Raw genomic sequence first — 25883 nt, 5'->3', positions numbered from 1 at the left:
TCCTAGCAGAGCTCAAGATATCTCATATCAGTACCTTATTTTAGTCTTTTATGTTCTTTGCTACTGGTCTTAATAACTATATTGGGTTTTTTTATTTCAACATTATCAGATATTTTCTGGTTTTGCTAAGGTGCATGAAGAGTTCTGGGCCTGGTCAGTCATTAATTATAATTTACTTTAATCACTGTTTGAATCCCTGAGGAAACTAAATACAAACCACATGCAGTTTAGCTACAGAGCTGGTGGACAAATACACAGAAACTCAGGATGACAAAACTGTGGTTTTGTGCTTCCTTCCTCTTGTTAGACTTCTCCTAGCTGAGCTCAATATATTCAGACACTAAGCACAGACTCAGGGAATGTATTAATGGTGAGATGGAGAGAACATTCTTCTGGAGCATCATTGTGCATGTTAGTGGCACTCATTTTCCCAACAATTCCATGTGGTTACTAAAATAACATTGGGCCCTGGAGCTGTTATGGCTAAAGAAGCTGCCCCAGATGCAGCAAGCTATTGAGGTGGACCAAAGATGTGCTTCTGAGTCATCTCTGTGAGTCATATGAACCAGCCCTGCTAGAAGCTCCACTGGTTCAGACCTGTGCTCCATGTGGTACACTGCCTGTTTTGTACTCTTGTGAGATGACAAATATTTGTAAACTGGCAGCCCAGGATGATTGTCTATGGGCTCATGAAAGGCATTTCAGAAAAATTGTTTGCCAGGCAGTGGCAAAGTGTCATTATAGGTAGTTGATAGAGACAAGGAACAATGATGATGCCAATATTCATCAAAGGCAGAGCCTTGAGGGATTCAGTGGCATGAAGGAAGTCTCCCAAATGAGAGGTCCAGCTTCTCTGGGAATGACACTCTAGAACTGTAAACAAGGGAGGAGGTTTGCATGGCTGTAGGGATTTTTCTCTGATGTTGTAAGACTATGATATGAACACTACTGCCTGGTCAATGATGTTTCATTAGACAGGGCTGGTTGAAAGAAAGGTTTTGCTTGTAAAATGTGACATTATGTCTTAGCTTTTTTTAATGTGGGAATTGGCTAGAGTGTAAATGTTTCTTGTTTGTTTTCAGTTTAAACTTTGGAAAAAAACTATGCTTTCTAAAATGTCACACAATCCTCCCTCAAAGTATTGTGTTCAGATCATATTGTACTTCAATTTTTCAAATATATATTGACCTGAAATTTAATTTCATTGAACATTTTAAATTCATCACATGTAATAAGGAGTTTCTATTTCTGGAAGAAAAGCCTATTAAAGTAGTGAAGGTACAAGGTATAAAATAATCATTCTATAGTTAAACTGAGCTTTTTTTCTAGCAAACTAACTTTTAAAGTTCGAAGTGATGACACCCCACATACTACAACTCTGACAACAGAAAGGTTAGCAAAAAGTGGTTAAATGGTTTTTGGATCAAAATTGTATTTAAGAATGCCCTTAGACTTGTCAGTGAAAGACTGAAAAAGGAGCAGAGTTGGAACAGGGAACAAAGGAAACTCTCATCAAAAGAATATAGACACCTGTTTCCTAACTGACTCTCATCATCTTGTGTTCTAGTGTTCCCTTTATGGGAAGCATCTCAGATAGCTGATGACCATAGTGACCTGCTAAACTGTGACACCACAACTGCAGCTGGGTCAGTCTGGGAGAAAGAAAAAAAAAAAAAAAAGAAAAGGAATTTTTTTTGTGTGTGCTGCTGCTGTGGCACCTAAAGTCCAGCACTGAAGGTGTGAGAAGGACATGTCCTAATCTACTTTATCAAGTTTTACCAGCAGTATGAAGGGGAAAATACAGAAGGAGAAGTGTTGCTTAGGAAAAATAGTCAGGAATTGTAGCATTTCTTACAGAATGGCAGTATCCCAGACACTGTGCATATAGAACAGCTGTACATGATACTTAGGAAGAGTTATCCAAAGGAGAGGAGTTCATTGTTTCTCAGGAATTAAGGTGGGTAAAAAGTATTTCATTAACTGTATGTGCTGCTGTGGAAGTCCCCTGTCTTTGGAGTGGCACAAATGCAGGACATATGAGGCCTGACTCTTGAAAAGCACGTGCTGTCTTGGAGCTGCTGAGGTCCACAGCTTTGATGGAGGATGCTTTGCTCACTGCACTACATCCGGAGGTGGCACCTGTAGCAGCACATGTTGCAGGGGTGGGCCTGGTTTCTACTGGAGATTAGGAGAAGGAAAGGTGGCTCTGTGTCAGTGCCCTGAGGACACTTATAGGTCTTAATTGTTCTGCTCACCAGGTACCCCCACCCACACACCCACTGGTGTGCCAGGAGCCCATCTGAGTCCAGTCCCCAGTACAGCCTAGCCCTGACTCTACAGCATGTTGCTGGGACAGGACCAGTTGCTAGCCTGGGTGCTGTGGGATAGTGGTCAGGGTGATGAGGGCACTGTCCTGTGCTGGGGTCTCCTTGGTTCCCTGCTTGTCCCCTCTTGCGAAGCAGCATGCTTCTGCTGCTCACCGACTCAGTTTTCATGACATCTTGTAAAGCTGCATTTAAGCATGAGTTAATGAACAGATGCTCTTGATCTCTACTTCAGAAGAGCCATAAGCAGTTGAAAGTCTTCAAAAATCTGTGTTTCTCTCTGCTTTTCATTCTTTTGCTCTCAAGATGTGTAAAGAAATGTATCTGGATGTTACAGCCACAGGTAAGTTCAGAATGAATGTTAGGAGTTTGTAATTCTTAGAGGAAAAAGGTTTTCTACCAGTCTCTTCTTTCCCCAAACTTAACTAGTTTTTAAGGGACAATTTATGGAAATTTATTAAAATTATTATATGACATTATGATGTGCAAGGAGCTGATTCTCAAGAAGTTTCCTCCAGTTCTGTTTCTGTAAATCTCAGGATCTTTCTGTTGGAGGTTCTACAGAAAAACTTCTCTGGAGGGTGCTTATCTTTACTGGGCACTTCTGATTTTTTGAGCCTTCTTCCATTGCATTAAGCCCATTATTGCGAGGCTTCCAGCACCTTCCTCTTCTGACAGTTCTGTCTTCCAGTTACTTTCCGCCAGCAGAAGGGGAGTTGCTCACTGTGCAGATCAGCCAGCTGTGCCAGAGTCGCACAGGAGTCAGTCCTATCCCAGGGGCTTTTACTGCTTCTGTAGCTCAAAATAAACTCTTAACTCAGGAGAAATAGGATTCCTCACAACCAAAAGCATGTGTTTTCTGGGCTGGGATCTAGCTTCCTAGTGAGACAGCATTCCCTTAGAGCCCTGGAAGGACTTAAAGCTTCACAGTTCTAACATCTTTATGTATAAAGGAGTTATTTTTTGTCAGTTTTAATGGTTTTCTGTGATTCTCCCTGAGCTCTCTATAGCTGGTAATTACACACCTGCTTTTGCAGGCAATACAAATATGAAAAAGCTTCAATATATATTTTTTAAACTGCCTAAACTTCCATCAACAAGTTGTGTGGGTTTTTTTGGTAGTATGTCTCCTCCTCAAAATATGTGATGGTAAAGATGTTGAAGTAAAAACATTTTTCACGTTTTTTTAGGTAACCTGCAAATGCATCCTTGCCATCACAGGTTATTTTCTAACAAAACCTTACCACAGGATTTTCTTGGCTGCATTGTGGGGTCACATGCATTAATGAGGGATGTTGTGGCTCCCGGGGAAATGTGCAAACCCTTTCCAGAGAGCACATCAGTAGGGGAAAAATGAGAAGGCGAGAAGAAGGTGGCTTTGAATAAGGTCTTAGTTACAGAGCTGGATGCATACTTAATATTAGAGAAAGGGGAGTCTTTTCTGTATTTGCCTTCCCTATCCTGCAGCAGTACTGCAGACACCTGTGAGCAGTATTTCTTCAGCTCTGGGCCTCCTCCTAAAAGATCTCCCTGTCATGCCTGTGTGGCCTGTTCTTGGCAGCTTAGCTTGTCCAAATGTGGAACAGGCCTATGAATCAAGGACAGTGAAGAATGTAAAGTGCGTGAGAAAGCAGGATGGAAAACCTCGTTGGGAATGTATAAGCCTACTTTGAGCGGAGCCTATAGTGTGTGTTGTGGCATTGTGTACCACACTGTGCATGGGTGGGGTGGGGCATCCCTTAGTACTTGGAGTTTGGCAGGGTTAGTCCTCTCAGGAATAGAAGCAATGTTAAATTACAGTACAGAGATAGCCAGTATATGCCTCTGGGTACACTGCAGCAATACTGTGTTTGTACTCTATGATATTTACTTTTTTAGACAGGAATAAAAGCTAATTTTGTTTCAACAGCTGAAGGATCTGTGATCCTTCCCATTTTCCCCCATGATATTATTAAAGAAAATAATATAGCCACTACAAAGATATTTTCACATTTATTGCCAACTTTCTTTGACTGAAGTAGTACGTGCCAGATGAATTATCATTGGTTGTCTTGCCCAGATTTTCTCACCTAATGTCATGGCTTTTTGTACCTGTCCTTAGGAGATGCAACTCAAAGGCTGACAGGGATAATGCAAAAGACCAGAAGTCAGAAAAAAAGCAGAAGTGACTGGCAGGAGCAGAAGCCAGTAAGTACTGCAATAAAAGGGCTATTTAACCTGCTGGCTAATACAAAAAGGTAAGTCCTACGCAACTAGTGGAACAATATATTTAGCAATTAAATTAATCCAAACAAATAGGGATTTTAACCCCATCATCCTGGCTAAATTCCAGCTTCGGTAATTACATTCTGGCTACCTGTATTCTCTCTGGAGTTTCCGCTGGGTAAGTTACAGCTTACATTGTGTGTCCGTGTGTTGGGCTTGTTATGAACAGTTGTGTAGCATGTCAGCATCTGGTAAATCCTATCTGGTAAAAAAAACAGGTGAATGTATTTCAGTGGAAATACTGGAGTGACTGTTCTGCCGTATTTAACTCGTTAGTAGGATTTGTAGATGTAACAAACACCAGGACTGGCATGTTATAGTGATGACCATAATATAAACAGATAGGCAGTGGTTAGAAATACACAAACAGACTCACAGACAAGCTGGATTAGCACTTTTCTCCACAGCCTTCCTGTGTTACTTTCCTGTGATTCCTTCTGAAGCTGAACCTTTTTCTTTATGTAAAAGCTGGCTTGAAGTGGCTGCCTGTATTTTTAATCATGTCACTTCATCCTCCTGGTTCAGAGTAGCCACATAAACAAACACACAGATAGAACTGAAAGGTGACACTGAGGAGAGAGAAGGGACTGGGTAAACCAGCTTTGAGACAAAGCATCCCTTCCCAGTGGCACATGAGCTACTCCACCCCTTTGGAAAATTCAGCTGAGGCTGGCACTTTTCTAAAGCCTATCTGGGGAATGGCAATGAAACACTGAATTCGGATCTAGCTTACATCTCCTACTGTATCTGATACAAAGCAGTCTCTGGCTGTAGCTTTGCCATTTTGAAGGCCCAGGAACATCACAGTAATTTAATTCATTTTATTGATTACAAGCTCATTTGGAAAGGATCTTCCCTGTGAAGCTGAAATGTGAAAGCATGAGTCAAGGTTAATGTACTGCATTCTCCATGAATTTCCCTTCTCTTTTCATGTTCCATTTCAGAAAATATGGCACACTTTGTGAGCTGACAGGATGATTAAGCTGTAGGTAGCATACAGTGAGCAGGTCAGGGAGTCCTTTTCCCCATCTGCTTTTTTTATGGAGCTGAAGAGAAGGCTCACCTTTCCAAACATGAGGCGCTGAGAGTCCATTCAAATCAGTCACATATGAGAGTGGGTAAATGCACTGGCATTTGGGTGTGGGAAATTCAGAACCACCACCATTTTAATTACAGTTTTGGGGCAGCTTTGCCAAAACACATGCGGACTCTTATCATAACCTGGGCTTGGGAACCGTTTCTTCATGGTAGTACTTGTAGAAAGTGAGGACACATTCAGCTTCTGCTAAAAGCTGCAGCTACCTGGAGATTGGGCACATGCATACCACCTCATAGGGAGCATCTGAGGGCAGTCAGCTCATTGTAACATGCAGTAGAACAAATTACCAGGAATAATGAGGTCTGAGGCAAAGAAGTGGTTCTTTTCACCTAGACAAATGTTTTAGCAGCTGTGCAAAACACTTAGGTTCCTTGGGTGAATGAATTAATAGAAATTAACACTTCCAAGCAGATTGTAATGAGAATTGCTTTTGATCACAAAGGTCTTTTGATTATTAAATCCAAAATCTGCAAATTTAAAAAATTGTTTTTATTTATTTATCAAAGGGAAAACATTTTCAGCAGGATAAACAGGAAACAAATGTATCAGCTTTAAGCCTTTCTTAACAAGTTTAATTTACTTCTGTTAAAATGATTCAGCCATCACCATTTCTCTACAATAGATATTTTGTTGGGGAAACTAATTTGAATGTACATGATAGATGAACTGCATTAAAAATTTCAATTTTTATCAGCTCTAACCCTTGATCTTAATTAACTCCACATCTGTTTCCATAGAAACCAACAATACCATCAATAAAATACTATAGCTAGCTGCTTGTATTGAAGAAATATGCTGAGAAAAATTCTTTTCAGTTATTTGCTTCTGACCAGCTTGTGGACACAGCAACAAGTGTACTGTATTGCCCTCAAAGGCATTGTTGGGCTTGATAAAGGGCCTGATCACTACTAGAGAAAAGTATATCACATAGTGAGATTCCCTCTGCTGCACACGTGGGTGAGTAAGATGTAAAATAAGGGTGGCACCTTTCTTCTCATTGATTGACAGCGGTTCTGGTGGGGACAACAGAAGGAACCGCTTCTAACTTTTTTTCCATACAGAGAAGAGTCAGATCAATAGCCAATATCTATTCCATGGGAGAAACTCCCATGGCTTATCCTCTATCCACAGGAAAAGGTCAAGGCAAAGTGAAGGAGTACAGCTGCAGCGTCCTTGGGAGCATATTTGCGTAACGTGTTCCAGCTGCCTGAGTACCTGCACCACTAGCACTTGCAACACTTGTTCCCTTTTGCACAACCATATTTGGGAGTGCATAGACTCTGTGTTAAACTGTTTGAGGGGTATAAAATCAAAAGCAATAAATCCTTGACATCTAACTCCTACAGCAATGCTTTGTAAGCCAAATGCGTTGCTCTGCCATGTAATTTTCAGCCTTCAGAGTAGTGCACTTAGAAGTCTATTAGCGGGCACTCTGATGTACCTTGCTATTGTTCAAGTCTAAGGTTGCAGGAATATAGTTTAGTCTAAGTATATTGTTAATCAGTGGTTATGCAATATATCCTTGTTTTTTGAAAAACAGTTTATTGGAAAAGTTATGTAGAAAGGAGCCATGCTCTGTTGGAGTCAGAAGGGTTGGTGAGGCTTAGCATTCTGTCACAGTGGAATTTGGGATAGGGTGGACACAGGGTTATAATCATATCACTTAGTGACATATAATCTGAAATGTATTTACCAAGGGGAATGGGTCTGGAGAATGGATAGCAATTTTTATAGTAAGTTTTACGTTCAAAGACAGACACTTGTATATACCACGCTTAAGCCAGTCAAGGCCCCAGCCCCTCTGGCCCCATTTGGACCAGCACCCAAGGAGAGAAATATTTGCCCTGACTGACTTATTCAGGTTCTGGCTTGCAGCTCCTGCACATAGCATTTCTACCCCCTTCTTAAATTTCTGCATGGCATCGGGCAGCTGTGGGGACACATCTCCAAACTCCGTAGGATCCCATCAGCTCCACTGTGGCTGATTTTTTTGTAATCTAATTTCAGTCACATGGCCAGTATTGTGCCACGTGTATTTTATCCATCTATATTTTAATACATTTTAATATAAAGCATAATCACCTGTTGGTATGTTTTATGCATTTTTAATGCATTTAAATACTCCATGTTAAGAGATATACAGTACCTCTCTAGACAGAAAGGGCATTTTACTACTCAAGGAGTTAACAATTGGCTTAGTCAAGCATGAAAGAGGGCTGCACCCAGCCTGTCAGATATATGAATGTTTCCAAAGAGGCGAGAGTAGTTAACAGTCTAATAAGAAATGTCAAATAATTCTATGAAGAAGGATAGGGGAATGAAAATGAAACTCAATGAATCCTCAACGAAGCTCCCTCATAGAAGTGCAAAAACCAGCCTATTTCCCCAGACCAAGAGTCTCTTCTACATGTGTAACCCAGAGGTAATGTGTTGGTAAAGAACTGGAACCTCCACTAGAAGTCTGAGAATATCTAATAACATGAAAATCTAAATGTGCGAGAGACTTTTTTTTTTAGACAAGATACATGCTTTCTAACTGGTTTGTATGATTTGGACTTCTGTAAATTAATACTTGCATTTGAAGTTATTTTAACCTGTCTTGAGGTCTGAGGAGTTTCAAGCTTATCAAGGTATCCCATTTCTGTTAGAGGAAGATCTTTACAGTCATTGGGGTACTGGTACTTGTTTTGATTTGTTTTTTTCCTATACTAACTCTCTTAAATTTCTCCAAGGTGATCAAGCAGTAACAGCTCCAGGCTCTAGGACCACTTGGGATGCAGGGGGTGGATGGAAGAAATGTCTGATGGGTACAGCTGTTATCCAAGTAAGTATCCTGCTGTATAAAGAGATAACAGAGAAAATGTCAGAAGCCTGAGGGTCCAGAGGGTGTCTGACACTAATAGATATTAGGTTTGATCTCATCTGCATAAAAAAACCCCAACAAAACCAAAAACAACCAACCAACCAACCCTCCCCCAACCCCAAACAAATAAACAAACCAACCAACAAATTGGCTACAGGCTCTGTGCTGTGTTGTCCTGGATGTTAGTGACAGTGTCCCGCAGATTGCTATATATGATCACAACCATCTGGTACTTCACTGATACAAAGTTAAGTGTTATATTATTGTTAAACATTGTGATCGTATTACTATTAATAGATGGGGTGAGGGATTTGGGAGCACAGTTGCAGTGGCCACAGAGGGTGGAGGCAGATTGTAAGACGTGTATTGTATTGTAATTGTCATGAGAGTACCAGCACCTAACAGTCTTGGTAATGTATACATTAAGAATTACAGCTCTACTGTGGTAGCGATAGTTTGTCCATCACTAATGAGAGCTATTTCATTTTTTTCCAAGAGCTATGAGAGGACTGTGTGGTTGGAATATGCATTTGAGAAGGGATGTGATAAATTGCCTGGAAAATTAGTTTTTTCTGCTTTATGTATTTCCCCTTAAAGAATTCCTCTGGGTGTTTTTATTTAAGCAAATGAAAACTGAAAGGTATTTGTATATGTTCATTTTTCTGTGAGTGCACATATCTACATTATTAGCTTCTTTCCCCCTCTTCCGTCATGGAGATAGACCCACACAAGTTTATGCACGTGCATTCATATTTTACAGGTAGGGCTGATGACAATTTCTGTAATTAAAGTTGCTAAACACTTCCCATTACAAGAAACTGAAAATAGGATGTTTTAGCTCTCCAAAACATGAATTTTGAGGGCAGGGTTTTCTGTAACAGACCCATCCTAATTTTATATATATATCTTTCTCTCTCTATATATAAACATTTTAACAAGAATGTTTAGTCATTTTACAACTGAAACATGACAAAACAAGGTTTTCTTGTCTTAAGAAAGTTGAGTGAATCATCAGAAGGCTCTACTATTCCCACTTTCAGAGTGAGGCTTTGAAATCTGAACAGAGCAGGGAGTTTCTGTTAGGGATGCTTCTGTTATGTCTATTAAAAAAAACCAATTCCACTGTCAGTCAAATTATAAGCTTTTGAAAATACCTGATTTGCTGGAGTTCAACAAAGTTCATAAGTTTGACAGTTACGTCTTCCAAAGGTTCTGCTTGGCTGGGGCATGGTTTAGTAAAGGACTGAAACAGCCTGCCTGGTAATTACTTATTATGTCAGGCATGAGCACTACCAACAAAAGGAAGGATTCTATTTCCCCTCTCCAAGAAGAGAAGCCCCTGCTGGGCACCAATACCAGAAATATAACCTCTTCATAGGAACAAGAGCTTGAACTTGCTGAGGAGTCAGGCATGAGATGGTGACAACATGAAATGAGGCAAAAGGGCAAAAGCTAGAAGTGTAGAGGTGGCAGAGGAAAAGGAGGAAAAAAGCCTGAAAGCTGTGAGGAAAGGAGATGAGGGCTGCTAGGCAAGGTGAGCAAGAAGAAAATAGATGGGGAGGGTGGAGGGGATAAAGTTTATGTGAAGAAACAGAAGAGATTACAAGATTTGCTGGACTAGAAAAATGGAAATTAAAATAACGGAGCAAGGGATAGCTAAAAATGATGAAAAGCAGCTAAGATACAAAGGGTGGGATTGGTAGAAACATCTGAATGAGGAATACAGAGGTGATATTGAGATTGGCTGAGGAACTGGCAAGACTATTGCAGACTGGGAACCCATGTAAGAAGGGAAGATGAAGCTGGAGAAAGGGAAAGACAGAAAAGGTGAAGAGCTGGCAGAGTAGAAACCAGACCAATTTGAGGAATGATGCAGTGAACAAGAGAAAAAATTGGGACTCTAATAGAAAGTCCTGTCATTTATTAATCACTAATTTTTGTTTGTCACAAACAAGACGTCCAGAATTAGTGTGTATTTCCCTTATTCTAATTTCTTTGTATCAGTTTCCCCTTTGTAAACTGGGGATGGTTCTGTCCCCTCGCCTCAGAAAAGTGTTAGGAAGATAAATCACATAATGTTTGTGAAGCACTCACATATGCTAATGATGAACACCACAGAAACACCCAGGAGGAAATTAATAATTCTGTCTTCATAACCACATTTGTAAATGTGCAGTAAATAAGGCCTAGGGCAATACACTGAACAACAAGCAGAAAACAAAATATTGAATTGCTGCTCATTAAGTGAGCACAGTCCATTCTATGCACAAAAGGAGGAAGGAAAAATGCTGTGGAAAAAATACATTTGTATCTTCAAAGGTTATACCATAATTCACATAGAAAAGGGGATCTGAGCTGAGGCAGAAAAAACAATCTTAATTCTTTCCTTTCCTAACCCTAAGAGAGTTTGTCTTTATGACCTTGTGCTGGTTTTGACTGGGATAGAGTTAATTTTTTCTGTAGTAGCTGGTATGGGGCTGTGTTTTGGATTTGTGCTGAAAACAGTGTTGTTGAAACAGGGATGTTTTAGTTACTGCTGAGCAGGGCTTACACACAGTCAAGGCCTTTTCTACTTCTCACACCACCCCACCAGCAATTAGGCTGGGGGTGCACAAGAAGCTGGGAGGGGACACAGCTGGGACAGCTGACCCCAACTGTCCAAAGGGATATCCCACACCATATGATGTCATGCTCAGCTTATAAAGCTGGGGGAAGAAGGAAAGGGGGAGATGTTCAGAGACATGGCATTTGTCTTCCCGAGTAACACATGATGGAGCCCTGCTTTCCTGGAGGTGGCTGAACACCTGCCTGCCGATGGGAAGCAGTGAATGAATTCCTTGTTTTGCTTTGTGTGTGCGACCTTTGGTTTACCTATTGAACTGTCTTTATCTCAACCCATGAGTATTCTCATTTTTACTCTTCCAATTCTTTCCCTCATCCCACTGTGGGGGAGTGAGTAAGTGGCTGTGTGGTGTTTAGTTGCCAGCTGGGGTTAAACCACGACAGACCTTAATAACATTGTCTTAGTATTTTTGTGTTTGTGAAGCTGTAGATATGTGGCACAAAATGTTACCTCACAAAGCTTGAAAAGCACACAAAAGCAATATGGTTAAAGAACAGATTTTGGTTCTGTTCAGTTCAAGTAGCACAAAAAGCAATTCCACTATTAATATGAGATTTGAGATGTGTAATTTCATGTTATCTGTCATGAGTATACTTCTAACTGTAATACACATGTCCCAGTCTCACTTTTCATGCCCATCCAACCTTCTTTAGCACACTATTCTGCTGTGAATTTAAAAGAAGCTCTAACATGCTAGGAGGAATGAGGCAGAAGTATTTATTAAAATCATTATGTTTTTCCCTACTAAGCTGTATTTTGTTTATAAGTAAACATGGAGTTGAAACAGACCCTTCTTTAGAAGTAGTGTTCGCAGTTCTACAGGTATTGACTCACCTAGTGGACTGAGCTGGATTCCTCTGAATAATGATATGAAGTGTGTACCTAGCATTCTAATTAAAGCCGAAGGCCATTCATCTCTCTAATTGCAACAGTGCCCTCCAGGATAATTTCATCCCAAATGTACCATTCTTCTTTTGCCCGAACAAGTGACTTAAAAACCATCTGGAGCCTTGCCAAACATAAAAAGAAAAAAATTACTGGCTGTGATATCACACCAGAAAACATTACAGGATGAAAAATTGAAGAGGTCAAGCAAAGTAGTGAGATTTTTCTGCCAGGCTTCTGGAAGTATTGATATCTAATGCCTGAACGTTAGCAGTCATATAATCTAATTTTTCCCAAAAACTAGTAGGAGTCATCTGTTAATAAGTAAAGATTTTCTAAAATGCTCTGTAATATTTGGGGCTGCCAAATTTTTAATTCTTGAGGAAAAAAAGACGAGTGAATTAGGCCTGGGAGCATGATGTGCAATCAGAGGAAAGCTGCAGAATGCAGTCAGTGGAGCTCTCTGAGCATGTATGACCAGCCAAAGGAAATGCTTTCCTTTGTAAACTAGCCGGCTCAGTGAGCAGGAATCATAGGATTATTGGGGCTGGGTTTTACAGACATACTCTGTATGTATGTACAGCATACTCTCCAGACTTAGAATTTATTTGCAATTTGTAGGACATAACCTGAAAATCATAAAAGGAAAAGAGTATGTTTCTTGATTCTTTGCTGGTTGAGTTCATCACTGTCAACATTATTTTACATGTCTGATTGATTCATTTTAGCCCTAGGGTACATGCAATAGATTTTCACTCCTGAAGATTAAGAAGTAACACTAAATATCACTCACTTGGCCTAAGGATGTGCTGCTTTATTTTTCAATGTGGAGGAATCACCCCATTAGCTTCAATGTTTATTTCATGTGTTCTCTGGAGTGAGAATTTTCTTCCTGTGGTCTAGCAAGCTATTAGGAACAGTGGACATAACATTAGAAAGGAGATTACTAGAACTGAAGGGCTTTAAGACCTCAGTTAGGGAAACTACGTGTTTGTAGAATATGAACCTGATATGTCTCTGTCAGGTATTATTTGCCTCAACTGGTCATGCACTGCTGCACCAATATGTGAAAGAGTTGATCTGATGCACAAATCCTAAGAGAGTGGTAACACCTCCCACCCACTGATTTTGCTGAGAATTGGGAAATTATTACCCTTTGGGCAATGAGTTTTTTACTGATCACACCTAGCTTTAAAACATTGAAAATGCCAGAATGCAAACAGTGTTTTTCATGCAATTTAGTATGCTTTTATTAAAAGAGAAGTAACAGCCTTGGCCTATCTGAATTCTGGCATTTCAAGATTTTTTCTGTGGTAAGTTCCGTAAATGAGTGCAAACCTAGGTAGATCTTCATAAGATGTCTCCCTCTCCTCTCCCTTTTTTCATTTCTTAAGAGCTGAAGCTTGAAAAGCAGTTTTCAAACCAGACTTTCTTTTGCTGCAACACACTGAAAATCAATTGTCTCCATTGAATGACCTTGTGCACACCAAGAATATGATTTGTTGTTGTTCCTGAGACATGGAGATTTGATGACTCAAAAAAATTATTGTTATGTGGTGGGGCTAAATTTTGTGCTGCTTCTGGTTTACTGCATGTGTCCCAGTACCCTGGGAGATACAGCTGGTGTCACTTCAGGTGTCCTTAGGCAACTACATGCAAGGTGGCATCCTGCTGTGTGGTAGCAGGGGCAAAGGTCTTGCAGTAATGGTCATAACTCTGAATTTTATAATGTAAAGAAAGAAAGGGTAGAATGATTGAGTGGGAGGTCCTGCACAAACCTGTAGTCGCTGACGATCCCTGCCTCTGAGGGAGAAGAAAAGGGATATGCTTGCAAAAGCAAGCTAAAGTGGGGGGGCAATCAACTTTCTCAGCTTCTTGGTGAAAATTTCACCTTGGATTTCATAGAGTGGCTCTCCAATATCTTACCCTGGACATTTACCCAGGAGCCAGATGTCAACAGGTTCTTCTTCCACTCTGGTATGACCTGGGAGCTTGCCCTTAAAATTGATAGTATTTACATTCTTGTCAATCTGAGAACTATTTATACCCTGATTCTTCAAGATACTTATTTCTGTGTCTAGTTTATATGCCTGAGTGGTCCTATTAAGATCAGTCAGTCTACTTAGACACTTAAAATTAGGCTCAAAATTAGTACTTTGCTGAACCATGTCTTAAGCGAAGTGAATGAAAACAACGTTTGGCTTTATAGTTGCTGATTCTTCAAAGCCTCAGTCAGGAAAAAGTAGATCAGTAATGTTTGTCTTGTTTTATTCTGCAGTGAACAATAGGCCATAACAAAAACCTTAATGGTTACTGTATAATTGTGAACCAGATATAAGGTCCAGGTTTCAGTCACTGATACTGTCACAAATACAGATTTGTGGATACTGCCGACTACACCAATTTGTCAGGAATATGATTTGTTACACAGCTTTGGTTAATAATTTAAGATTTATTAATATTTTTTAGATAGATCACATTATAAGGTTGTATAATTCTTAACAGCATCAGCCAATTTCAAACAACTATTTCATGGAATATTTTACAATCAGCATAGCAACTTAGTTAAAGATTTGAGAATGGCAAGGTTCACTCACATAGAAGCAGTGCACAAAGGAAAATTCAGTTATACTTGTGTAAGAATGATTCACAGAGGGATCATGGAAGCAGGGGATAAGGAGGACCCTCCATTGAATCACGAGGTTCAGAATAGACCACCTTGCTTCCTAAACTCCTTTCAGAGAGGAGTCTCTGTGTGGCTGGGTCCAATCTTAGTCTCAGACTGGTCAAAAGTTTATGTGAATAGGGATGACATATATGTATATATAGTCAAATTGCACGCGCACACACACCCCCCCCCGAGGTTAACCTGTGGTTAAAATTTGCCTTTTCATGAGTTTCATAAATTACGCGGTTTTATGTGCTGGCATTCATCAGTGCATGGTTGATGAACCTCGCAAAGTCAGGCCTTTGAGTCTTTGCGGAATTGTCAGCAGATGATCATTCAGTCCTCGTGAAATCTACCCTGAGAGGCGTCCCAGCCCAGGGGAGATACTGGGTTACACACCCCACTGTGGTCCTGGAGAGCTCAAAAGGTCTGCCTCTTGGATCGCTACTTATAGGATCGAGATGATTTTCTTTGGTCAATATTTTACATCTGGCCACAGTTCTGGTACAGAGTTCAGGGAGCAGATAGCCCAAGTGTGGACAGGGATTGCCTGGTGCCCAAGTCGTTATGACCAAGATAGAGTTTGTTCTGGGATCTCAGAGTGCCTGGGGGGCTGCACGACCACAGATACTCTCTGTACTGTGTTGTGGTGGGTTTTTTATTTTTATGGAATCTGTGAGCTGTCTAGAAAGATCCTGGAAAAATCAAGATGGAGAAACATGCCATTCATTATAACTAGAATAGCTTTCCTTAAGACACTGTTTCAGAGCTCTCATCTTCTGCACAGACAGATGGAGAAAAATCTTCAACCCAAAGCAGTGGCAACATCACTGCATGAGTCAAACATAGGAGGGCAGGTGGGACCAGGGAATGGTTTACAGCTGGCACGCAGCACTCCTGTTGTCTATGCTAGTGCCAGCTCTGTTCCATTCCTCAGCTGCTGCCACTGTTTCCACCATGATGCCTGGGGTAAGATTTTGTTCATATCTTGTTGATGAAACAGCCTTTTTTTTTTAAAAAAAAAAAGCCTGGTCATTTCCCCTTGACTTATGTTACCATGTTGCCATCACCTTCCCTTTCAGATGAGAAAAAGATGTTATTTTGTCCTTGCTTCATCCCTACCACAAAAGAACTTGTTGCTGGATTCCACATGAGATAATCTGATGCCATTCCTGGAGCATGCACTCGCAGTTCCCTTGAGTTCAAGAACAGTGATTATATACCATGTATCTTTTCTACTGGAGAGTTAATGTGTTTCTAATTTCCTTGTTCTCTACTAAAATGCAAGAAGATAACTGTGTTCTTTCCTTTATGGTCTTGTAGGATCTACTGCTCTGCAGGGACAGAGATCACTTGTGTGTTAGAAAGAGTGTGTGCTATTGCTTGTTGATGTAATGGAAGTAAATTAAGATAATGTAAAGGGCAGGTAGATGACAGCATCTTTCCAAAAGATATGCAGAACATCTCCTGCTTCTTCTGAGGTACTTGCAAATGTTGCCAGTTACTTGCCCTAAGGTGAGTCTGAAAAAGCACTGCTAGACTGAAGGTCCAGAATATGAGTAATTAAGGAAGTCCTTATCACTGTTCTCATTTTATCTCTCTTCTGTTTCAGTGGTGTTTGTTTCCTTTCCACAAAGATGACAACAGGTCTGAACACTGATAAAACAGCTTGGCAGAGTCCCAAGCAAGATATCTTGTTCTGGGACTATGCTCAGCCTGAGCTTCTCACTTATCTTGCAGGTATGAGATGATTTTTCATAGGCTGGACTGGCCATTTCTGCTAATAAAGACAATGGGATTTCTGATTGTGGTTATGCCTGTGTTTGGATGCCAATATTAAATATATTTAAGAGGGCTTTTGTGGTCAGACATAAGCTCTTCTTGCCTGTGCTCCAAGCCAAAATATTGGTCTGGTACTGTAGAAGAAGAGTTTATTAGCTCACGCTGGTGCCATATTAACTGTGGCTATAAGGTCTTAGCTTGGTGTGAAGTACAGAGCAGATAAAGTCACCTGCTACACAGGCATAACCTTAAGTGCATAAAGCCAGATCCTTCAATATGACAGAGTTACCTTTGTGGGGAGGGAGTGACTATGGATGATCTCCACCTTTGTCTTGTCCCATTTCCAACCTAGGATACCTGTGTGCTACCAGTCCTGAATGGCAGTGTGTCCTCAAGAGGGATCTTCCCCCTCAGTCAGAGGACAGCCTTAGCCTGAGGTGCCCTTGAGTTCAGCCCAACACTCTGACATACAGAAGATACTAGAGGCACTTTGAGAAAATCAGAAATTGCTTTCAAGTTGACTCATTGTTTATAATGACTTGTCATATTAGTTTTGGTTAGCTATTTTTAATGGTTTATTACACAGCTAAGCAAATTAGTCTTTGTTTATATACAGGACATTACAGTGCTTATTTTATAGCATTAGAAATTTGCAAAAGAATAACAATCAGTAGCTAATAGGTAGTGCCTTCTCACTCACTAATATAATAAAATTCACCTGAGACCTGACAGCTGTAATATATTATTGTATAGCACCTTATTGTTCTACACTTGGGGGGGGAAGAAAAAAATATATAAAAGGCTCATAACTAGTTCATAAGTCTAGATCTAAATAAACCAGGCACTTTTGCAATTGAGAAAGATTAGGCATTACAGAAAAGGATCTGTAAAATATCACAGAAAGGGTGCAGTGTAAGAACTGGAGCAGACTATACAGTTCCAATACAATAGTCACAATTTGTCTCCAGAATGCACAAATAACTTCAGAGAATCAATTAACATTATCTTTCTGCATCCTACATGCAAAGTACAATGATTATAGACCTAACAAAACATAAAGGCTGAAGCCTTCTTTCCTGTTGGATGTTAAACTGGACTCTCACTACTTGGAAAATCTCTGTGCTCTAAATAGCACACTGTCTCCATGGCAATGTGTAGTTCAGTTTTTAACTTTTCAACACATAAAAATGGTAATTTATTTGTTTTAAGCACTCTCACGGTTGTCATAGCTATGAAAGCCTCAGGATCGGGCACTTTCCAGGCGCAGTGGAGCCGTCAGGTTAAAGACTGGGTTAACTGCGAGGAAGTGCCCGACCTGAAGGTCATTACTGCTTAATTATATTATTATTTTCTGTCAGCTCAGCTTGTGAAGTGGTACTCAAAGCATTAGGCAGTCAGCACACTCAGAGCATTCAAAGAAATTTTGTTTCTTTTGTTCTTGATATTAAGGATGACTTTGTAAATGAATGCAGCCTGTGATGAAGTAGAGGCGCAATAAATCCTGTGCCCAAAGTGCCTTACTTTCACAGCTACTATGGTTACAACCCTTTTTTTTAAAAAAATTTGTGTTAAGGGTACACATTGTCATCATCTCCTTGAGGAAGCAAGGCAATAAGTTTATATTTTCGACATTCTTTCTGTATTGTTTAATCCTTTGATAGCTTGGCTTTCTGCTGTAAAAATCATTGGCCTTGAGACTGTCAGAGCCCTGCCTGGTGAAGTGCTAAGCATTTTGGTTTCAATCCAACAGAGCACTCAGGCAGATGTTCAGCTTTAAATATGCAGGTAATTTTTCTGGAGACTAGAATAAAAAAAATCTCGTGTCCTAACCTCAGAGCCTTCTGTGATTTTCTTGACTAGAACTGGAGCATTCAGTACCTATGGGACTTAACCTATGGATCAGCAATTCCTAAATTTTGAGCTCTGAAAAGAGCTTGAAAGAAATTCAGCTTTGTTTGATATTTAGGCTAGTAATGGGTTTGTCACCCTTTACAAATAAATAATATCCTACAACACAAATCAGGGTACTGCCGTGATGTTTTAGGAGCAAAGGAAGTGGGATTGTTTAATGCAAATTCAAATAAGCTTGGAGCCAGTCTTTAAGACGTACAAATTGTGCATAACAGGGTTAGTTCATTCGCACTAAAATTAAAATGACCCCCATCAACACAACCCTTCTTTATCATCTCCTCAACTGGAATGGGCTAATGCCCACTAGTATGTTTAGGCCACAACAGTAAATATACTCAAACTAAGTGCAAAGAGCTTGAATCATGCTTAACTGTCTCCCTGAATCCCACATAAATCCTTCAACAGTGCTGGACCATGGCTTACTTTCAAAAGGTGATCAAAAGGTTTGTAGATTATGTTAAGTTACAAAGTATAGTTAAGGGGGGAGGGTTTAACTGAGGTGGGAAAATGATTGTTTTGTCACTGATTCCTACACTGTGCTTGGCTTTTATGTGTGGGGATTCTCTGACTGTGATTCACAGACCAGCACAGGGAATTCTTCTCAGGTCTGCATAATTTGTTTGGCAAATTAACACATTGGACACTGAGGTTGGGAAAGGATTGGTAATGGTGTTGACTATTGCTACTACTAGCACCAACCATCATGAAACAGAGTGAGCACTGCAGAGCAAGTCACGTCCATGGAGTTCAGTGATTCCCCATCCATTGCCATGATATTATGCAGGTTTCTTTTATTCTCCCTTAGGCATTCACTCTTCAAAAGCCAGGTACATACATCTTTTGGAGATAAAGTTACAACAGAAATTTGAATGAACTTAACCTGAAAATGCTTCTGGATCAGCTAACAGAATGACGTGATGGCTTTGGAAAATAACACACTCTGCAGGCTGGCATTGGGGAAAAGAAGATGCAGAATTAGAAGGGTTTTGAACATGTGAGAATATGATGGAGAAACAGCTTCAAAATCCTTACTCATCTCCTTTGAATTTTCGTGCTGGACAACAGGGGTATATATGAGCTGTAAAGAAAGGTAACTCCCAGTGAGTAAGTTTACTTTTATTTTTATAATTACCCTCTTCAGAGCACCAATCCAGAGACTTCTGGACTTGGAGTGAGACTTGTTATCATACCTGAGCAAAACAAGGATTCAGGTTTATTCTGATACTTATTCATAATGCAGATCGCAGTATGGGTAAAGACAGAGCTTATAGTAGGACTCATAATTCAATCTTTAGCCTTATTATTTGTATATGGGAAAAGAAACTCATTCCTCCTGAGCAGACATACACCATAAAATCTTCTCATAAGGCTGTAAGGGCGTTTGCAGTCCATTATCCTTCTCAATAAAGGAACAACTGTCCAAAGCCACTACATTTCTCAAATCCTTTTTTACGGTGTTTATAGAAAAAGGCCATAAAAATCCTAGAATAAAATAACTGACCATGGATTCACTGGGAATGCTGGTAATTTTTCTCTACTTTTTTGTTAGTTTTTTTAAACTATGGTGTTGTCACTAAGTTCTCAGGCACCAGATGTCATAACTAATATTTTCCTTATTTTGTCAGCTTGTTCTATTAGAGAAAGGACTTAGAGGAACTAAGGGGCCATCCCTTTCTATTCCCAAAGATTATCTTTTTCACTTTAGTTGCTACTACATTTGTTATAATGCTATGAAACAAATCTGAAGAGCTTTACAAAGGCATTAAAACTGGAAGTCATTCTTTTGCCTATAATGAGAACAGAATCTGGCATGCAATCCATTGGAACCGCCAGATACCATCAAGGAGCTTTCTGAAAACTAACTCTCTAATCTATATCATTTACAAACAAATAAACAAGAGGTCTGGTCTTCTTTCTTGGATAGATGAAAGGACATATATGCAAACATATTAAAACAATATTAGAAAAGCCAGAAACAGGCTACATCTTTTAAAGGTATTCACTGGATTTAAATGGTTGTGGATAGACCATATTAGAAAATGGGGGTGAACAGAATAGAGATGGACCCATGCCAGCACACAGAGAGGTTTAGAACACTTTTTCATTGCAAGATACCATTCCCGTACACCCACTCCTCATTTTTTTGTTTCTGAACAAGTGGTTCTGAACAAAGTAGTATTTCTATAGACATGGCAATCACTTAAAATTAATTAAGAAATGTTGTAAAGAAACATGCATTTCAGGGATGTTCACCATGTTCCCCACAGCCAAACTGGTGGCCTTGTATTTTGTGTCTTGTGCTTATGTGGATGCTTGTAAAATCCTAATTCATAAGTAAATCTCATATATAGAATGGCAAAGGTGTGAAACCCAGTTTTTGGTTATCTGTCACTGTTCCTCATAGTAACTGGGGGAACATCTCCATCTTCTTCCTCCCCTGCCTGGGTTTGCAATGTGCATGCATATTCACAGACCAGTGAAGGACTTGTGATGAGCCCATGCCAAGATGTCAGTCAAGGACCTGGGAAACTTGCCAAAAAAACTGTTCCTGTGTTGGGCTAATTAATTCTTGGCATATTTCTAATTGTCCCTATTAGTTAGGGGCACATGTTAGAGGCAGCACTAAAAAGATGGTGGTAGGGAACCAGATAAAATGGAACTTTAGGGACTGCCTGTATTTGAAAATATAATGAAAAGTATTAACCAGAACTACAATAAACTTGGCAGGGCCCTCAGCACAGTCAGACCTGTGGTGGTTAGTGTCACTTCAAGTTACTGCTATGTGTAAGCTTGACCAGCTGGCAAGATTATGAATGTGACCATCCCCCTTCTCACCCAGTGCTCTGTGTGGTGCCAGGTAGCATATGCTGTAACATCATGGGATTTCCCATGAAGATGTGCCCTCAAGTTCTAGGCAACTGTAAGTGGCAGCTGTAAAAAAGGCATCTCGATCAGTTTAGTGTCCTGACCTGGAACAAACACTAATGGCACATGCTGGTGGCCTCTAGTAAGGAAATAACTGTCTGCTCTGGACAAATTTACTGGAAAAAAGGAGCATCACATTAATTTTCTACTGATGTGTGTATGAATCAATTCCAATCCACACAAAGCAAAAGGAAATGGGCTATGAACATGGTAAATCAACATTTCAGTTTGTAAGTAACCAAAATGATCACAAATCATTATGATCACTCTTTGCTCTTCGTAATTACAGTTGTGAGTTTGATTCAAGTCTCAGTGAAGTCAAAGCAAGGCATACATTGATTTCAGTGTGCTTTGGATAGGATGAAAGATAAAATAATCTTGTATTCCATAAAGCAAAATGTGTAATACGCCCCAAGAGCTTCCTCCTGAAACATTAATGCACATGAGTAACTCTCCTCACATGGACAGTTCCACTGTATGAATTGCATACAGCTGCATATGCTACCCACCCCTTACAACAGCAACCCAATTTCTGTTTCTTGACTGTCGTCTTTGGTTATTTGTTTGTAGCTTGAAAATGAATATAGGTATTAATATAGAATATGAACAAAAATGAGGCAATTTATAAACGACTCCTTTCTCTTAATGTTACCTAGAAATTTATAGTTCAAGGCACTACAACCATAGAAATGAAATTAACTGCCCACTTGCATGATTCACTAAACATATTTCCACAAAAGCAAAACACATTCGTCTTTCGCTCATTACAAGCATATTTTTCTGACTGTATAAAAGTGTCCCTGCTTAGACCTTGCCCAGTGCTTAGCCCAGGTTTACGAGCATATTATGCTCTCAGTAACTTGCTGCTGACTCCCTGAAGGTATGTTTTCATGGATGTTTTTTTTCAAAGCCTGTCCAAAATGTTGCATGTCTGTCTTCTGTTACATGTTCAGCTGGTTCAGAATTCTACCATGTGCAACACCAGCATTAGAAATGTAAATAAAAGAGAAATGTAAGGGTAAATATGCTTGTAAGAGGAGGAGTCAGCCCTAGCATGAGGGTGTGTAACATGTTCAGTCAAAAAGGATAACTCATCACAGAATATAACATGACTTTGATGAGCCATGAAAACAGGAGTAACCACAGAGGGGTCTTTTATTGCCCTGCACGTACATAAGGACCTAGCAGAACATTTACAATAGATTTTCTTGTGTCTTTAGTGGGTGGCATTTCTTTAATAATCTCTACTTTCTTTCTCCTCCATTTCCTCCACGACATGGCTCATATTTTATAGCTCAGGAATAGCAGGCTATGATTAAATTTGTATACAGTGATTTTTAAATCTTAGATATGAAAAAAAAAAAGACATACAGTGTTTCAAATGTCTTTTTTCTGCTCTGATATCGTGACTCACATTTGTTATACTCAATCATTTCCATTTCATCAGTGTAAGACTGACTGCTATGGCATGGTGTGTTACAGGTAGATAAGATATGCACTGTTGTCATTATGTTTAAGAAGTCGGGATGATCAGAAGTCACAGAGATTAAATTTCACCCTTTCTACAGAGAGCAGTGGCTTCACTGCTACACAACTTGATGCTTAGGCTATTTGCATATGCAGTAGACTTTTACCAACCTTTTTCAAGAAAACCAAGCTGTGCCAATTTTAATTCTGTGAGATCTACCTCATCCATTCTAACCCTGTATTAATTAGGCTTAAACCGGCTCTCGTGGTTTGAGAAGGCAATATGTTCATTGAAATCACTTTCCTCAAGTCAAATAGTATTTCACCTCTTGGTGTCTCCAGTTAGTACTTTAAAAAAGAAGTGAAGAACACAGCAAAAAAGGGAGCTTTACTGAATATGAGTATTTTCCACTGAAATATGTGTGCTTATGGTAGAATGTTCCACATCCTTCAGACAGAACTGAGGTTCACTGTAAAGTTTTCTGCATATAGATATATAGGATAGAATTTGGAGCTCTTTGTACAAGCTACAGCTTATACAAACACAAAATAGCCACCTTATTTTGCTCGCTTAACATAGTTTCTCCATTCTTGTATTTCCTTTGCTCCTAGCCTCACCTGTGCAGTTCCAGCGGTCAGTCCCATGGTCCTGCAAAGGCTAACAGGAATGGGGAGAAGTAATGACAGAGCCAGCAACATCTTTGAGCATGCTTTGTGGATCCATGGCCCAGGCGGAGCATCCTGCCCTACCAAAACTTTTAGAACCACTTCTGGCCCACATCTGTGTATTTGGGCTCATCCCAGAAGCTGTCAGTGAAATCTGGGAGAAGAGTAGTAAGTTTTCACTGATTTCAAAGGAGCCCATCTTTCAGATATAACCCCATAGGTCATGACAAAACAATGCTACCCAACACCCCGTTCTGGAGAGGAAAAGGGAAGAAGGGGTTGCTGTTGGGGCAGCAGGGTGTTATGGTGCTATTCTTCATGTAACTCGGTGAGATTCCTGCCACATGAGTCCTGTAAAAGTCATTGTGAAGTTATGTGACTAAATCCTCCTGCAAAGGCTTCAGAACTTACTCGTTTTGTGTCACCTTAATGAAGCCTGTTGTGGTTTAACTGTATGTTTATAGATGATGGGAGAAAGACAGCTTCATTAAGTCACCCAACCTTTATAAAGTGTTACAGCACAAGCAGAGCAATCACAACCCTGCTGTGACAAATCAAAGCCTAATGAGTGAACAAAAGTATTTCAAGTATGTCCCAAACTAGGGTAACTCATTATTTTAGCTGTCCAGCTTATACTGTAGTTAGGAGTGTTCTGTCCCTGTTTCCCATATCTGTGGTTAAAATGACATTTTGTTCTATTTCTTTATAGATGATGCTGCACTTAAACAGTAACATCAATATCTAATCTGCTGGCAGAGTGGTCTGTGTTAACGCTTGACTCTTGTCTGTACCTGCTCTACCCAGATGGCACAGAACGCAAGCTGGAATTGCCCTCTGCTGGTTTTCCCTCCCCAGATTGCTGTGGAGGTCAGGCTGAACTGCCCCACAGCTTAATGAACTGCAGTGTGAGTGGTGAGAGAACCTCATGCAAGCTGTCCTGACTTGGATGCACGTATGCTTTACGTGACATTGCAGTCTCACTATTTTTCTCTTCTTCTATTCCTCTTAAGTCCAGCTGGTTTGAAGATATGTTATTAAAAAGGACTCATCTTCCAATAGACCATACCTTTGTGCAAGAAATACTACAATTCTCATCAGGAGTTCAAATGCAGTTTTGTCCAAGTAATCAAATATAGAGGTAATCTAACTTTGCCTGAGGTAAGCATGCAATAGGGAACTGAGAGGGAAAGATGCGTTCATTGGCAAGAGAGGCAGGATGGGCATGAGGTGGGGGTTGGTAAGGGGCTGTACATATTTGAGGTACTACACATGAAATCTGTGGATGATGATGCGAGGGAAAGTTTTCCCTTTATAGATCTGAGGTGTTTGTAAAGCCGTGCGAAGAGGTTGTTGGTTAAATGCCTTCATGTTCCCCAGAACTGTGTGTTCTCAGTTACTCAGTCAAAATTGTTTGTCTGCTCATTTATAACAGCAAATCCACAGATTATATATTGTTCCCCCAGACCATCATTTTCTGTTGGTTAGTGTCTTGTGTAAGACGTAGAAAGTAAATTTTACCAAATCTTGATGTATCCCTTTTTGCAACAAGTAGAGAAGAATACTAGGTGTGAAGCCTCCTAGCTGGAAATTATGTTGTTTCATTTCATTGGAGCCTGATTTTGGAAGCATTGGAGGTTCAGCCACTCACCTCTTATTGAGAAACTCAAGGTTTCTGAATTTCTTTAATGAAAAAATCACTTGATTTTAAAGATGAAATGTTAGATTGTGCCATCAGTTTAACTGGATTTGGCCACTTTAACTTTCAATTGTATTAGGAAAAGTAGATTTAGGGTGATTTTAATCATTCTTAAAACTCATAAACAGAGGGAAAGAAATTTCTGCTACAGGTCAATGAAAATCAGTGAGGGCCATGGGCCAAGGCACTTAAGCTGGGAAGACTACCCCAAAACCTGCCCCTTTGAGAAGAAAAAGAAAAGAAACTAACAAAAATGCACCTGATGTGCTTGAGGTTCAAAACCTCACTGCTGTGGAAGCTTTAAACTTTTTCTTTTGTTTCCAAATGCCAGCTGAGGCAGGCATAGCTATCTATGTCTTTGCATCCTATACAATGGCATTATGTATAATTAGAGGATAGTGGTGGTTAAGGGGTTTGTTCTCCCCTGGGACACTTCAATGGGAGTACAGGCTCCCCTGATTTGTGTTTCATCTTTAATTGCTTCTGAAATTACTTTGATGTGTGTAAAACTGTATCTGTTTCATCTGTCGTGGAATCAGATTCTTGCTCAATTTATTGCTGCTTATTTTTGGACATAGAACAGTGAAATTTTGCATACAGAGTTATTCATCTTGCCAAAAGGAAAAAAAAAAAAAAAGAAATCCATAAAAATTCCTAGGGAATACATTTTTGCTGTTAGCAGCATCCAACTGAACTGCCATAGTGAAAC

At 39.9% G+C, this 25883-nt stretch overlaps 1 long non-coding RNA gene across 1 annotated transcript; it reads left to right on the top strand.

The window, feature by feature from the left end:
* Positions 1-8432: 8432 nt before the first annotated feature.
* LOC135312837 (uncharacterized) lies at positions 8433-23772 on the top strand. Its single transcript, XR_010372459.1, has 5 exons — positions 8433-8512; positions 16051-16242; positions 16340-16467; positions 19226-19510; positions 23425-23772. It is a non-coding gene; the product is annotated as an uncharacterized LOC135312837 (long non-coding RNA).
* Positions 23773-25883: the final 2111 nt, after the last annotated feature.

Source organism: Phalacrocorax carbo, chromosome 3, assembly GCF_963921805.1.
Source record: "Phalacrocorax carbo chromosome 3, bPhaCar2.1, whole genome shotgun sequence".
Lineage (NCBI taxonomy): Eukaryota > Metazoa > Chordata > Aves > Suliformes > Phalacrocoracidae > Phalacrocorax > Phalacrocorax carbo.
This window is presented reverse-complemented; position numbering and strand designations above follow the sequence as displayed.